A 17,506-nucleotide genomic window follows, 5' to 3' on the forward strand; every position below is an offset into this window, starting at 1 on the left:
ATGAAACAAGCACCATGTAAGTTCTTTGCGCCTGAATGGCGTAAGAAACTAAAGATTAAATTAACAAAGTGGAATTTTACTTTTTGGAAAAACTGCTAAACAGTTGAGTTGGAATAAGCTGCTTTTTTTATCTTACCTATTACTGAACATCTACAGGCATTATAGCCTTGTTTTATTTGTACGTATTTTACTTCCCAATTTCAGACAATCACAATACAATAAAATATAAAAATACTAAATTTTCAAAAAACAGGCTTAAGTATTTTAGTAATTTAAAATATAGAAGTATAAGTAACCCTAAAACAGAAACGCCCTTTTGGGTTAGAAAAGTTGTTTCATTATATAGCTACATAGTAAGCTATCTGCGCTGTATCTTGAATTTCGTGTAAAGCTACACGAAGGCTATCTGCGCTAGCCGTCCCTAATTTTGAAGTGTAAAACTAGAGGGAAGGCAGCTAGGCATCATCACCCACCACCAACTCTTGGGTTACTCTTTTACCAACGAATAGTAAGATTGACCGTCACATTATAACGACCCCACGACTGAAAGGGCGAGCATGTTTGGTGCGACGGGGATTCGAACCCGCGACCATCACATTACGAGTCGAACGCCTTAACCCACTTGACTATGCCTGGCTGCGCTGTATTTATTACGTGGAATGGAACTTCGTATGTTAGTGTTTAAGTAAAAAAAATTACCGTTTATCCATCGAGAACATTTGTTAGAATAAGATATATTTGAAGAATAACTTTATTAATTTAACATTCTTGGTTAAGTACTAAAATGTACGTTAGCGTACATCATAAGCCTTTAAATATTCTTTATTCCTATTTCTCTGTTTTCTTATATTTTGCCCTTAATTATTCGGACCAGCTATCTCTAATTTTAAAGCGACAAAGGATGGTCAGCTAGTGTGTATTACCAGCCTCTACTCTTTGATTACTCTTAACATCTTAATATATCAAATTCTCTAAGTGATATGAAAATGATATCTATGAACGCAATTTTCAAAAAATTTTATTAGCTAGCAGGTCTGCTAGCCTAGTAACGAATGGCGTACAGACTAGCATTAGGTAATACTAGTAATAGACAATATTTAACTGTTGCAGTAGGAGCATAGGATAAGCAAACATCACGTTAAAGTTTTAGTGCCACTAATTACCTGATTAAATGACAACGAAAGTACGAGGTGTAACGGAATTACCGTCTTACATTGTTTGTTTGTTTGTTTGTTTTGGAATTTCGCACAAAGCTACTCGAGGGCTATCTGTGCTAGCCGTCCCTAATTTAGCAGTGTAAGACTAGAGGGAAGGCAGCTAGTCATCACCACCCACCGCCAACTCTTGGGCTACTCTTTTACCAACGAATAGTGGGATTGACCGTAACATTATACACCCCCACGGTTGAAAGGGCGAGCATGTTTAGCGCGACGCGGGCGCGAACCCGCGACCCACGGATTACGAGTCGCACGCCTTACGCGCTTGGCCTATGCCGGGCCCCGTCTTACATTTATTTTAATAACTACGTGTATTTCAAATTGATGCATATGATGTGTGTTGTTGGGTAAGTATTGCACAAGTTCCGCCTGTTCTGTATATTTATAGAAGATTCTTGTGAGTAAGAATCAACAATAATTGTTTTACGAAAACGCTAGTGAGTTGTAGAACAGTGTTGAAAGTTCGAGAATCTCGCGTGATTGTCATATAAAACCGACGCGCAGAGAGACAGTTATTATTATTAGTCAGTTGCAGTCAGTGTTCTACAGGTCTCTGAAGCTATAATTGTGATTAACGCTTATTAAGTGGGAAACTACTGAATTTGACCAGAAACGTTTGTAGATTTCGAACATAACAAACAGTTCAACTTCAGCGAATTACTTAGGACGTAATATGTGAGGTTGTAACACAAGCTAAACTAGCTAGCTTAAACGAGGAGTGACAGTATCAACTTAGAATTAATTTCTTTGTCGCAGACCTATATTGTTAATAAAATATTCAGTTCTAGAACGGATATAAGACTCAGTATTGTCTGTAAGTTTGTAAAACTATTGTATATAAATCATTATTTGTGATGATTATTATTATGAACTGCATTGTTGTTAGTATAGGAAAATATTTTTGTGTTAAGAAAAATAAATATGTATATCAGTTTTGTTGGCAAATATCATAAATTTGATATAAATCAAAATTCAAATAACTGCTAATTTAAATTTAAAACTTCCGGCTTTTTTAAATCATAATACGTAACATAAGTAATATAATAAATTGGATGCTCATCCGAAGTAAGTATAATACATAACAGAGGTGTAATATCAATATTACATAAATATCAGACCATTGCTCAAGGACATAAGTTCAACATTGGTTGTCAAGTTTAATATAACTTATATTGGCAAGGTAGTTAAGGCACTCGACTCGTAATCTGAGGGGCGCGGGATCGAATCTCTGCCGCACCAAACATGCTCGCCCTTTCAGCTGTGGGGGCATTATAATGTACAATCAGTCCCACTGTTCGTTGGTAAAAGAATAGCCCAAGAGATGGCGGTGGGTGATGAAGACTAGCTGCCTTCCCTCTAGTCTTGCACTGCTAAATTAAGGACGGCTAGCGCAGATAGCCCTTTAGTAGCTTTGCGCGAAATTTAAAAAAAATTATGCCTATATTAGTTTTCTTGGATTTAATTGTTTCTTCGTAAATTAGGGACGGCTAACACAGAAAGCCCTCGTGTAGCTTTGCGCGAAATTCAAACCAAACCAAACTGAACGAAAAAGGGAGGGAGGTATTCTAACGCAACAGACATTAATCAGAATAACTTTAAGGCTGCTGATTATAATATTTATTGCACGCAGAATGTTATTATTAATCATTATAATTTATGAATAATTATTATTATTTAATGTCAAAATATCATGTGCATAGCACCCTTCATAGACACATTAATATTCAAAAGTGAAACTTGATTCCTTCCCCTCTTAAGTCTTGGCCTACATTAAAATAGTTAAGTTTGTTTTTTAAAAGATTAAACCATATGACATAGGGCGGCTCTTTGATCGCGTATGTCTTGACTTTAGATGAGAAGATGGCACCTTAGCTTTTATTTCTAGCCATTTAGTATTTACAGTTAGTTTAATTTTAATAGTAAATAATATTTGACAAAGATACAAATGTAACATTTACTCCAAAAGCTACTGTTCGTTATGAATTATGTTGAACACCAGGCAAGCCTAGTAGTAGCATTTGCTCTGACTTTGAGCCTGAGATTTCAACCATTTATCCTGCCGCGAAGTACTTACATCATTAATGTTACTCTCTTGCTGTAAAAGCTGAGCACAGTGTTGATGTCATGTTGCTGAACACGTTTATGAATAGGCCTACTGGCACTGTCTTTAGGCCTGAACGTACAAAAAGTGCTCACATCAGCTGCAGTCGTTCTTTTTTTTTTTCCCTGGAATTTTGATAATTATGAGTGATATATTTGTCAGAGGAATAGTCACATTTTTAAAAATCCGTTTACTGATGTGTAGGCCTACACTAGATAACATACTCATCATTTCTATCAAGAGATAGATACACCATCTTCGTCTACACGTACAATCACACGCAAGAAAAACATCGTGTCATAATTTCCAGACACAGCCTAAACTATCATTATTCACAGAAAAATGAAACTGCCATGAATTTCTCATACAAGTATTTGTATTATTGATTCTATTATACTGATGGTCATATGCACAACATAGCTGGAAATAAACCTGACCAGTGATCTCTAATTTAGGCCTGCTTCATTGTTTCTTTTTCCCTACCTGCGACTTTTTTAGTAGTTCTTGCAAACCGGGAGCAGCAATGGCCAGGTGGGTTAAGGCATTCGACTTGTAATCTGAGAGTCGTGGGTTAGAATCCCCGTCACATCAAACATGCTCGTCCTTTCAGTTGTCGGGGCGTTATAATGTGACGGTCAATCCACTATTCCTTGATAAAAGAGTAGCCCAAGAATTGGTAGTGAATGGTGATGACTAGCTTCCTTCCCTTTGGTCTTACACTGCTAAATTAGCCCTCGTGTAGCTTTGCGTAAAATTAAAAAAACAAAAAATTTACAAAAACATATTTTTATTATTGTATTTTAATAAAATAGAATAAAAATTTGTCCATGAAGACATTGAATATCTGTTTCGAATAGTCCATGTGAAGTAATTTTCATGTGAAAATACTTTTCTTCATTAAAAAAAAGTCCTTAGTGTAATCCCTAATACCTTCTAAATGCATTTGAAACGTTTTCTCTTTCTTCTTCAGTAAAACGTTATAGTTTATCTGTTATTTTCTCTATCATATCTAAAAGTGGAATCGGTCAGTTTGACCGACCTCGAGCTACCAAAAAATTCGAAATAAATCTAAATTACCGTTTTCTGTCTTTTTTGGAATGACTTCAAGTTGTAACACGAAACTCGCTGATTTCTTCAAGTAATAACAGTAGCTTAAAATTCGTAACAGTATGCATCTCTTCATGAACAAAGTTTATTGTTTTACTGCCATTTGAGTTTGAACAGTGTCTAACTACTATCCGCGCACGTGAAACTTAAGTTATGCGATCGAATTACATTACCTACGAGCTGCTACAACTAGTACAAGCAACTCAAGCGCGTGCCTCTTGAAACAATTTTATGATAGTATTATTTATTGTACCTAATCTAATCTTAAGTAACATAAGAGGATCCCTATTTTTACATTTTACTTACTTTTATAATTATACATAAAGAATAAACATGAAAACAAGAAATAAAATATTTAACTAATATTCTTTTTATTGCTATCGAGGCCCAGCATGACCAGTTGGTTAAGGCACACGACTCGCAATCCGAGGGTCGCAGTCTCGGATTGCCGTCACACAAAACATGCTCGACCTTTCAGCCGTGGGAGCGTTATAATGTTACAGTCAATCCCATTTTTCGTTGAAAAAAGAGTAGCCCAAGAGTTAACAGTGGGTGGTGATGACTAGCTTCCTACTGTCTAGTCTTACACTGCTAAATTAGGGACGGCTAGCACAGATAGCCTTCGTGTAGCTTTGTGCGAAATTAAAAATAAACATTGCTCTCGATTTCCAAGAGAGTTAACTCTAATGTTTATAGTACTCATGGTATTGCACTTAATATTTTTATTTAACTAAATAATGCACCAAACAATGTAGAGTAACAATATGAAAAAATTAGACAAATTCCTTTACCTCTCAAAAATGTCCTGGCTTTTATAACCCTGCGAAAAGAGTCGTTACAAATTCAACCACGAAAGTCGTTAAATTTCTCGCGAGAACGATGTTGTTTCTCTGAGTAAAATTGACGTTTAACCATTCAGAACATAATATTACGTACGTCATTTGATAGATGAAAACCTTGTGTTTCAATTGGTTATAGGTAGTATATAGTAACACGTACAAGAGATCTATTAACGAATTATGAAAGAGAGATAGTGACAGGTGACTGTAGAGGAGGGCTCTGATTTTTATATTTTATAGCTCCGTAACCAAGCAAATATATATTATGTTTGGTTTATCTGAGCAGTTACGATTTTATAGAGAGTAACTTACATTTAATTTCATACTTTTTCGAGCTGTGGTAGATAAAACAGTGACGATGACATGCTAAAAGAAAATGTGTGACGTGCTTCACACTAGGGGAAGTTCAGGATTTTTAAAAAAATATTGCCTTGTAGAAATAAAATTTCAAACTTATATACTCTTAAAATATAGATTATTAGATGATATTTAATGCTATTCTAATTGGAATAACATAAACAAAAAGTAGTTGAATACAATTTTGAATGTAAAACACTAACACTTTGTGTCACCCGCAGTAAAGGATACCCGTGACGATAGGGTTAACTTTAAACAAAAGCAGTAGTTATTTGCTTTTATATATTCTTGATTGTTCCTTAGGTTGATACTCCCTGTGGCTTGTACTTTTAAATGCTGTTTCATACTATAATGACTCTGATGATGTTCAAGGCTAGACTGGCAAAATGTAACAGGCCTTACCACGCATGGAGCCTTGCAATTACCTAGGGTGTCTAGTGTTACCCATATAATTAATCGTTCTCATTATAGCATAGGTGGGGTCGTAATCTCTAGATATAATCTAAACAGCCAGTGAAGGACACTGCTACCGACATTCAGTATTGTACCAACTTTTTCTTATATTGAAAATATAAAGAAATAAAAGTAACTTTGGAACAAAATCAACTTAATGACTTTCCTGATCATATATCAGGTGAAGTACAACACATATACAGAACTAAAAATAAATAGAAAATCAAGACTACAATATTAGAATAAAATAAATACATACCCATATCACACAAGTTTAAACATACCTGGAGCATGTTACGTCCTTATTTTTACTTAAGGTATGAACAAGTGGGTGGAAAATGCACTTTGAAGAAGTTGATATTGTAATATATAAGCATACCATATTTTTCTGCCTCAAAGATTCTTAAGTTTGGTATTAGTGCAGGTCTGTGTGCAGTTACCACATAACATTTTGGTCAAAAGGTTATTAGTTGCTTCACTATAGTTTTCCATCACCTGTTTTATAAAATATCACCTTGCGATATAATCAAGATAACTTTAGAGCCCTTGGATATCATGAAGTGGTTCCGAATTCTTGAATAATCGAGTTTGAATAAGAAATGTACAATGCAAGTAAAATTATCTTTACTTATTCACAAACAAAGTATATTTGTAATTGTTTTATAAACGTCGTATCGTTGGTTTTAAAGGGTCAAGCAGAATCATTTAATACATTATCTAAATTCAATGTTCGTTATTTCACGAGTGATATCGGGTTAAACAAGAGAGACTAGCACTGCCATATGAATTATCCTTCTTATTCAATCATGGGGAAACCAAAATCTCGAAATATTACTTGAACTACTATTGAAAATAATTGCTATCTAAGTTACTCCCAATGTGAAGCACTGTATTAATTCGTCCAATAGGTAGAACAGATACAGCCTTAATAGAAAGACAAGGAAAATCGATAAGCACAAAGACGTTAACTTAACGATTTTTCTAGCATGTATTACGTCAAACTCAGAATAAAACTATATTTGTTCAATGCAAAGGGACAACCTGGGAGCCCGAACCTGTTTGAAAATCTTTTAATATTAATTTGTCTACATGTTTTTATGTCAGGAGTTTCATTTTATAATGTTAACGCTTCTCGCTCTGCTTCAGTTATACTAATTTATTCTTAGGTTTCTTATATTTGTCTTACCACCCACTAACATCTTCTTTCTCGTGCTAACCAACGTTTCCTTACAGTACGTTTTTGGACTTGTTTCAATTGTATTCAGAATTTCAGTTAATAATTTATTTCATAGGTGGTGTTACAGGCGTTCGGTTGAATTCACAGGCTGAGTGAGCTTAACAGGCTTGATACAGTAAAGGTTATTGTTTAGGATTAAGCACAAAGTTACACAATGGCCTATCAAAGCTCTGTCCACCACGAGTATCGAAACCAGGTTCTTAGTGTTGTAAGTCCGCAGACATACCGCTGAGTCAGGCAGTGTAAAGGTGTAATCATTTAATTCAAATGTTAATCAACAGCTGAAATAGTTTTTAAAGATATAAAAATTTAAAGATCTTGCTGTAAATATGTTTATATGGAACAAAAAACCGCAACTCTACTTGAATTTGAACACAAATCTGTTACTAAAAAGTAAAAGATTATACTTACTGACCCAGTTTAACTATCACTTTTCAATACTAAATCTTAATAATAGTGTTTAAACTCTTGCAGCATTTGTCGTCATTTTCCAAATATTGAAAAAAATTGTTCAAAATTGATTAGTTATTAATAAAAGTATATAACAAATCCCAACTACGCTGCGACTTTAAACGTGAAACGTTCACTTGAAGTGGGGGTGCTCTAAACACTAAGCCAATTTAACGTAACCAACAGCCACCGGTTTTTAAATACATAGATTAAGATAAAAGGAATACATCTGTAGTGTGTTTATATACCACAACCTTTTACCTTTCCATAAAATATAACTTCAAGATCTTATGTGATACCTAAAGTTAGACAGCTGTCGTTTGCATTAATATTCAAGTTATATATTGCAGTTATTACCTATCTTGTGTTACAGTGAGATTGACCAGTCATATGTTTAGCACGAATTACTTTAGGTAAAACTTATGTTAGTAGTTTCAGAAAGTAATAAGGTATTTATTTATATTGGAACAATATCTCAATCAGTAAACTTGATGAAATCCAAAAGAGAGAAACAATCTCAGAGAAAACACTAATAAAAACGATTGCCTGTTTTGGCTTGTAAAGTACTCTTTTTACTAAATTTTAAAATTTACAGTGCCATCTGAAGGATGGAAACCATATTCAAAAAAGACGAAAGAGAGCATTCAGAATAACGTTTTTTCTTATTTTACCATCTGTTTCGACTTATGTCTTTCAAGGTTCTTTAAGTATCTCATGTTACAAAATTAATTTAAAATGATTTATTGTCTCTAGAAATTTATGCATTTGGAAAATAACGTCAGAAAAACTAAATTTACTCACCGGATAGTTTTAAAAAAAGGACACTTTTTTATTTGAACCTAATTTGGCTATTACGGTTACATGATGACCAGTATAAAAACTGGTTAATACGAAAATATACTGTTAAAAATCCATGTTTAATATTTTAATTTGTTTGATTCAATTATTAGCTAGAGAGCGCCTGACCTTAGGTCAAGGAAGTCTTACAAATATTTGCAATACGATTTTCTTTAACTAAATTTAAACCTTCGTTAGATTAGTTAGAGAGTTAGCTGAAAGACAATCGTGAAAATGGTGGATAGGAGTTTCTTATAATAAAGGGTAAAACACTGAATAAATCAGTTAGAACAGCAAGTAATTTGATTTGTCTTACATTGTTTTACACTGAAATGTCTATTGATGGTACCAAGACTTGCACTTGGATTTACTTTATTGTACAACACATTTCTACCAATCTCTATTATGAAGTACTGTGACTTGGCATGATGACCTCTCGATATCTATTACAGTTTAAGTTTGCATCTCTGCTGTGAAGGTGGTTCTCAGAAAAAAATCTTAATTTGTAACAATGGCTTAGTGTAGGCGTTTTGTGGTCAGTAATTATTAACCTGTTTCTTGATTCCAATGAACACCTGCTGGAGTGTATGTAGATAACTGAATCATTTATCTATAGGAAATGCATATTTGTTATAAGATGTAGCTGTTCAAATCCGCGTGCATTTAATTTCCTGTTGTGAAGATGTTTTGATATGGAAAATCATGCAGATTGTCAATGATCTGATTAACAAAAATTCACTGTAACTAAATAGCAAAATAGTTGTGATAATTCTCACTAAATAACTTTTCTGACACTCAGCTGACTCACTCAGTAGCATTTCATTAAACATTTCACTTACTAACTAACTGATGATTGGTAATTATAGTTCATGTAACTATATGTCTTGATATTCATCGACGCTGCTTGGTTCTTAACTTGATCGTGAAATTTCTAGGTATATTAGGGATGCTTTTATGAATTTATTTGATCAAGTGAGCACTATACATATATATATATAATAACTGGAGAAACCACCATCCCTTGACAATAAATATAGTTCCCATACCTGCGCTACTGCTATCTAGTTTGGAAGTATCGTTTATGTATGTACATAACGACAAGTAATGTGTACCAGACAAATTTTTGCATTTTACGTTTAGAGGATATGTACAAAATTTTATTACCTTATAATAAGTTTAACATCACAAATATTTGTAATGATAAAAAATAACATTCACAGAGTATATCAATATTATATCAATCTTAAGAAACAGACTGTACATCTGTACCGTTTGTATAATATAGATCAATCGAGCGTAATGTATTCAGATAACTTTTTTGCAAAAGTTCTCAAACTTACTGCTCTGTCATCTGGGGGCATGAAGTTTTAATATGTATCTATAATACAAAATTTAATAAAGTCTTCACTTCATTTGAAATTTTAAAATTTGCATTTTATAATACATTGTTTCTAAATTATTGTTTGTAATGTAACAATAATTTAAAAGAGTATCAAGTAATTAACAGCTCATTTAGGGACCTATCAGTAAAATATAAACCACCAAAGTCAAAGGTCATTGATGGTAAAAACCATAATGACTTATCTATGTTTACAGCGGGGAATCGAACTCCAGATTTTGCGTTGTAAGCCCATAGACTTGCACTTGTCCCACTGGGAGACGAACAGTAAAAGTAACTAGAGAAAGAAATATTTAATGTCAATGGAGCTAACAAGTTGATATTGTTAGAATCTTCTACCCACCAAACAGTAATGTTTGTACATATAATAAAAATATGCAAAAATTAAGTATGATGTAGGAAAGTCAATATCAAAAAGTACATAAATAAGGTAAGGACGAAAACACAAAATCGTAAAAAACACAACATAAGTAGCCAGATCTTTCTAAGAATAACTTTCATCTATAACTAACTTTTGAATTCCTATCAATTACCTGAATTTAAGATTGATTAAAGGCATATGAACCGAATAGTGCTATACATTCTTACAGTAAACATTAACCATAAACTTGTAATGTTGACTCAGTACTTGCTCACTACTTGCATAGAAATTTCTGTTTGATTTTATGTTTTTATCTCTACTTTGTTACTGTAATTTTTGGCATTACCATCCTTACACTCTGCTCCCCACTGGGATAGCGGTAAGTCTTCGGATTTACACGTTTAAAATCAGGGGTTCTATTAGATTGTCTCATGTTGTTTTATTATAAGAAAACACACACTATACTTAATTATTTGTTCCCCACTATTTTGTAAACAGTTTCACTGGAGTAGGTTGATAAATGAACATTTATCTAATTTTTAAAAGTTAATGGTAATAATTATTGTTAATAAGATATCCATTTTGTCAGTTTCTGTAATTTTGGATTTCATTGGACCAGTGAAGCTGGAATGGTTCCTTCAGAATGTTACATGCATCCTGAATAAGTGAACTGATGCTGAGGAAATATTTACAAAACCTACGTCTTCCAACTTCACCTCAATTCGCTGCATGTTGCATAGAATCAACTACACGATATCCTAGGGTTACGTCCATTAATAGCGAGGACATTATACAAATCCTAGGCCATAAAGTGTGATACCACACATAGACACAGGCTAGGCTCCACTGAAAACTTGAAGATATCACCATCACCATTGGTGTCATTTTATTCCAGTCTGAGGAGGGACTAGCGGGCTGTTAAAGAGTTACACCCTCTCGCCGGCCAAGGGAAGAAAACGAAATGAAAAGAGGGAAGATTAATATATGCAAGAGATAGATAAAATTGTGAGGGAAAGTATATAGAGCATGAATGAAAAAGAAAGCAAGGAAGAAGATGACGAAATGGGGAACATAGTAAGAACATAATAAATGAATGTTACAGCAGAAAAACAGGCAGTGGAAACATATGTAAAGAATGGTAGGAGTACTACTGTGTAAAAACATGGAGGAAATTTTGTCTCAAAAGGTTAAATGATTAAATTTACGAGATACAGGTCACCACTAAATAGAAGTTGGTAGATTTGACATAAAAACAGCTACATAATTATGATCATCTGGCAAAAATAACATAATATGTAAGTTCAAAAGATGATCTTAGCAGGTGCTTAAACCATCACTATAGAATTCACTGTGATGACAAAATTTGAATAAAAGTAGACCACTATTGTTTTGATAATTTAGAAACAGGTGTTTTTTAAAGTCACACATCATCACATAGATTTGTCAGTTTCGTGAATATTTATTCTTATTGATACCTTCAAAATTAATTAAAATTTTTCTTTATTTATTTTTGCTGAAATTGTCTTGGCAGATATCACGTTTGTGCAATGAGAAGTCAGAAAGATCTCCACATAAGAACAGTTGATGCTGTTACCTGGTGACAAAAAATGAAACTTATTTATGAAATAAAATATGCTTACAAATTAAACGTATTGCTAAGTAGCATTTTGTTATTTCCAGCCCCCCGCTAGTACAGCGGTATGTCTCCGTATTTACAACACTAAAAACAGGGGTTCGCTTCCCCTCGGTGGGCTGAGCAGCTATCCCTTTGTGGCTTTGCTGTACGAAAAAACAAACACACACATTATTTCCCCACAAAAAATGCGTGTGGTAGAAGAACAAAATAACATTATTATTATTACACAAGCCGTGAAAATACTCAATAATGGCAGTAAGGTGTTCAGATAAAGCTATAATTCAACTTTAAAAGATATATTCAAAGAGTATAGAATAATACACTAAATGCAGCATTATTTTCATCTCGGCTTCTTGTTACTTACGAGACATTGCCGCACTTGGTGACAAGTTACACGGAAAATAAACTGTGTGATATGGAATTTTATTTACAAACAATATGGAATCCTCAATAACCACGACACTTCAAACTCTTGTTGGCAGGATTAGAGTTAATTAATTTATAATACTTTTCTTTCCCTGTTATCAGCTACATTTTTGTGCACGAGCAATACAAAGCTTGAGGCATGCGTATACCCGATTGGATTATATTACTTATCAGAATCTTTACCAGCCTACCCACAAATCGAAATTAATTTTGGCAGGATCAGAGTAAAATAACTTAGGAGACCTTGGGTGTGGTCAGATACATCAGTGTAAAAGAATTAACTTCAAATCTGTACTTGAAAAAAACAAACCAAAAGGAAACAAAGTCAATTGAAATAATATACAATTTACAAAATGAGAAATTTCAAATACATTATGAAAAATATTCTGAATTAACTTCAACCTCTGAAAGAAAGCATCACAATAAAATGAGAAAAACAAATCGATACTTAAAGCTTATGTTAAACTGGAAGGTGAAAAATTTATTGTTTTCAGACAAGGGCTTTGAAACTAACATATGTTGGCTATATATTACATAGTATCAGCAGTGAAATATACATAACTCTTTGACACCTTAATTTAAGTTAGTAAAAAAATGTATCAAAATAATTATGCTTAACGTCATATCTAAAAATGGATTAACGTCATGGCTCGGCATGGCTAGGTAGTTAAAACGCTCCACTCGTAATCTGAGAGTCGCGGGTTCGAATCCCCGTCACATCAAACATGTTTGCCATTTCATCCGTGGGAGCGTTATAATGTGACGGTCCACCCCACTATTCATTGGTAAAAGAGGAGTCCAAGAGTTGGCGTGGGGCATTGATGACCGGCTGTCTTACCTCTAGTCTTAAACTGCTAAACTGGGGACAGCTAGTACAGATAGCCCTCGTATAGCTTTGCACAAAATTAAAAAAATAAACAACAAACAAAAGCAAACTCGTTAGTAATCAGCAGTAGCTTTAGTATCGCAACCGTATTATTCAGAACAAATCTATACTTTGATGACGAGAAACCCACTTGTTGCTCAGCCCAAACGAGCCGTTTTTGCATATAAATCTATACTTTACAGAACCAACAGGATCCTTTAAAATATTTGGTGGTGTTAATAGCTTCTATTAATGCCATAGAATTTAGATTAACAGTTTCTTGTCATCACCCCCACACAATTGCTACAACCGTATCAAACATTATTATTTATGCTAACTGATCAAGCTACTATCACGTGACGCTAAATAAGATGATTTCATAAAAATTAAGAAATTTTTGCTAAAAAGTTGGCAATCAATAATGATCAATAACCGTCCACAAGTAGGAATCTTTTGAAAACTTGAGTTAGAATCTACTGTTTAGTTTGCTTGGCCTAACCAATACTTACGTATCTGTATGTGCTTTCATCTTATACTTTTGCTGCTTTAAATCATTTGTTCTTAATCCGAATGACAAAAAACTGAAAATAGTCCATATTTATTCTGTGATAAAAATGTTAGACCGATAATTCATGTGGCATTTTAATTAGTGATGTCGAGAAAATCCACTTGTAGAGAAATATATATGCAAAAATGGCTCGTTTGGGTTGAGAAAATATTTTACGTAGAAGAGCGAACAACGTTTCGACCTTCTTCGGTCATCGTCAGATTCACAAAGAAAGAGGTAACTGACCGGAAGCTGACCACATGTTTGGAAGGGGTTGTGTAACTAAGTGTCGGAATGTGGAGGGCGGTGTTAGATGTTTGAATATATAATTTTATATTATTTATTTTATTATATTAATATAGGTATAAAGGCGTTCCTTTATATTGGTTTATTTTGGGTTTAAGTTGTTGTATAAGTAATTTACAGAAATTTACAGAAAAACTACTTAAAGCCATGTTGAACACAAAACACAAAGTACTACATGACTTACAGAAACATAAAATGAACCTAGACCATCAACTGGCATGCTGCATTAATCCAGAGATTTACGGACTTATACAACGAAACATAAACCAAATCAACACTAAAAAATGACAGAGATAAAAAGATCTGCTAGAACAAAAAACTAGAAAAACTAAGATGTAAACAACAAAAAAGACATTAACATGACAAACCGTTGATAACCTCATAATTAACAGATCCGACCAACAATTAAACACAGACGAGATACATCAACTTAACAAAGGAGTCAACTTTGCAATAGCACCTAGGTACATTCCAACCTTAGAAATCAAAACATGTTTAGAAGCTCTAGCCAGGAGACTTGTGATACTTTCTACAGAAAACAACCAACAGAAAGAAGACAACTTAGATAATTTTATTGACATCCAACAGCCAAACTTCCCAGGTAAAATTAAAAATTTATATTTTCCAAAAACAACATCTCAAACGATTTTTTCAAAGAATTTTCTCACAAAACCATCAACATAATTTCACAAAACAGAGAGCTAAAAAACAATCTTACAAAAAGCGACATTAATTCCATTAAAAACTAAAACAAAACAAAAACATAAAAATTCTAAAAGCAGATAAAGGTAACGCTACAGTCATAATGAAGACGAATGAATACATCCAAAAAAATGAAAAACATCCTATCAGACACGAACAAATTTAAACCAATACACACAAATCCAACAAAGACACACGAAGATGCAACTGAACAAATTATTACTAAAAATGAAAAAAGACAACACAATTTCACAAACACTTTATTCCTACCTACGTAAAACCGACTCACGCACACCACAAATATACGGCATCCCCAAACCTCATAAACCAGATTGTCCATTACGACCAATAATGTCCACATATGAATCGTTTAATTACAATCTTGGTAAATACACAGCATGGGCATTCTTCAAATATGTAACATCAGCCAGCTCATTCATCAAAGACTCTTTTAATTTCAAGTCTAACCTGAATCAACTTAATCATAAAGCCTTAATGGCCAGTTTCGATGTTATATCTCTCTTTACAGAAGTTCCAACCACTGAAGCCTGCAAGATAGCCTTAAAACTCTATATCAGAGACCCTAACCCAACTACAGACATTCCCAGCAACCAATTAGCAACTCTCATAGAATTCACCACGATAAAGACAAACTTCATGTTCAACAACCACAACTATATACATACAAAGGGCCTAAGCATGGAAATCCAGTATTACCAATTCTAGCCAATATTTTATGACACAAGTTGAAACACAAGCAATTAACACAGCATTACTTCCACCACTATACTGGTACAGATATGTAGATGACACAGTTGCATTAACTCTATACATCCTAACATTAATTTCACATGTGAACAGGAAGAAAGCAATCAAATATCATTTCTTAACCTCAAAATTACAAGAACCGACACACAATTTAAAACAGAAATCCACCGAAAATAACCCATACTGAACTATACATTCCTTGGGACTCAGCACATGAAACAAAACAAAAACTCAACATACTAAGAAACCAAATAAACACAGCCATAAAACTATGCTCACCAGATAAAATTAACGATGAATTAGACAAAATAAAACAATATTTCATCAACATCAATATGTTTCCTCCATAAACCGTAGAAAACATTATACGCACACACCTAAACAAAAAGCAAAATCAACTAACAAAAGTAAATATATCTCATGAATCAAAAAATCACGAAACCGTATACTGCTGCATACCATATATTCCCGACATCAGCAGACAAATAACCAACATTTGGCAAAACCTAGTAACAAAATATGACATTCTACGTAAAATATTTTCTCAACCCAAAAGAGCCATTTGTGCATATACATGTGACATTTTGTGTAAACGCACACAATAGTTTTCTTTAAATCTAAGCGGTGTTTGTTGAATTTGTTTGTTGTTGGTTTTTAATTTCACGCAAAGCTAGATTCCTGTCTTCAAAGCTTCTACTACATTATATAAATATAGATTTTCTAAATCCTGTTTACACGCCAAAATAAAGTATTATAGAACAACCACAATTGTATAAGGATACAAGGGTGGACAGTTTCAAGTGTGTTCTTCAGTCCAACTTTGTTTTGTGAAAAAAGCTTCTTGTTTTTTATCCAAGATAGATGTTTTTACTCTAGGGATCAGGAGCGTTTAGGAATTGAACACTTCTCTTCACCTCACTTATAGCTTAAGAGCTATTATCAAAATACTTCGTGACAAAACAAAAACTTTATCTAGTGAACTGTCTATTCCCAATGTTGTTTTGTTTTTAATTTCACGCAAAACTCACAACTCGAGAGCTGTCTGTTCCTACTTTAGCAACGATAGATTAGAAAGAAACCAACTAGCCAACACCATCCATTTCCAGTTTTTGGGTTACTCTTTCACAAACTAATAGGGGATTGTTTGTCATATAATAAGTTCCCACCGCTGATAGAGTTACCAATTTTGGTAATATGGATTCGAACCCCTGATCCTCAGGTTACAAGGCGAGCGCCTTAGCCACAAGGCCATGCCAGGCCTGCTCTATTCACTCAATAGCAGCAGAGGAAGCAGAAAAGCCTAAGCAGTCATGCAACTTAACTTGCTTCTAGAGAAACTTTTTTGTCGTCTTTCCTGCAAGAAACTTACAATCTATATTTTAAATAAAGATCCTAAATTCAATAAACGGGAATATTATTTCAACAAATCCAAGGGGAGAAAATTGGAGCCCCCCAAAAAAACTCATATTTACTGGGGAGATCTAAATATTCTACCCTATCAGTGCCCGAATTTAGAACCTAAACTGTAAAAAGCCTCACATTAATGAAGCGTAACATCGATTAAGTCACTTATATGTGGAGTAGTAAGTTATATAGCTTGGAAATTTATCCGTTTACTGAAGATTGGTATGTGGTTTTAGAGTGTTTTGTTGATAAGAGCATTTTTGGTCATATTCTTCAAAAGATCTTTTGGAGTATGTCACTCGGTACTATCTCAAATCATGTGCACCAGCAGTTTCCAACGTCGTATTTTTCTTCGTTAGATTCGGAATCTGACAACTGAGGATCTTAGCTTGTGCCTGTTCGTGTATATCATCTGGATTGACGGTCGGATGTCGAGAGATGCACTATAGCTGTTGGTGGAATGTTTGTTTTGTTATCTACTGCTGTTGGTCTTT

General features: G+C 33.8%; 1 protein-coding gene across 2 annotated transcripts in view; it reads right to left on the minus strand.

Moving 5' to 3' along the window:
* LOC143238128 (uncharacterized) overlaps nt 1–17,506 on the minus strand; it is a 42,732-nt gene that overhangs the window by 14,226 nt on the left and 11,000 nt on the right. Inside the window, exon 1 of one of the 2 annotated variants that reach the window (XM_076478091.1) lies at nt 5,217–5,311. The exons of the other annotated variant lie outside the window; for it this stretch is intronic. The gene's annotated coding sequence lies outside the window, so the exon portion shown is untranslated. Of the gene's footprint in view, nt 1–5,216; nt 5,312–17,506 lie in introns of those variants that run through there. 2 annotated transcript variants of the gene reach the window in all.

Source organism: Tachypleus tridentatus, chromosome 13, assembly GCF_004210375.1.
Source record: "Tachypleus tridentatus isolate NWPU-2018 chromosome 13, ASM421037v1, whole genome shotgun sequence".
Taxonomy (NCBI): Eukaryota; Metazoa; Arthropoda; class Merostomata; order Xiphosura; family Limulidae; genus Tachypleus; species Tachypleus tridentatus.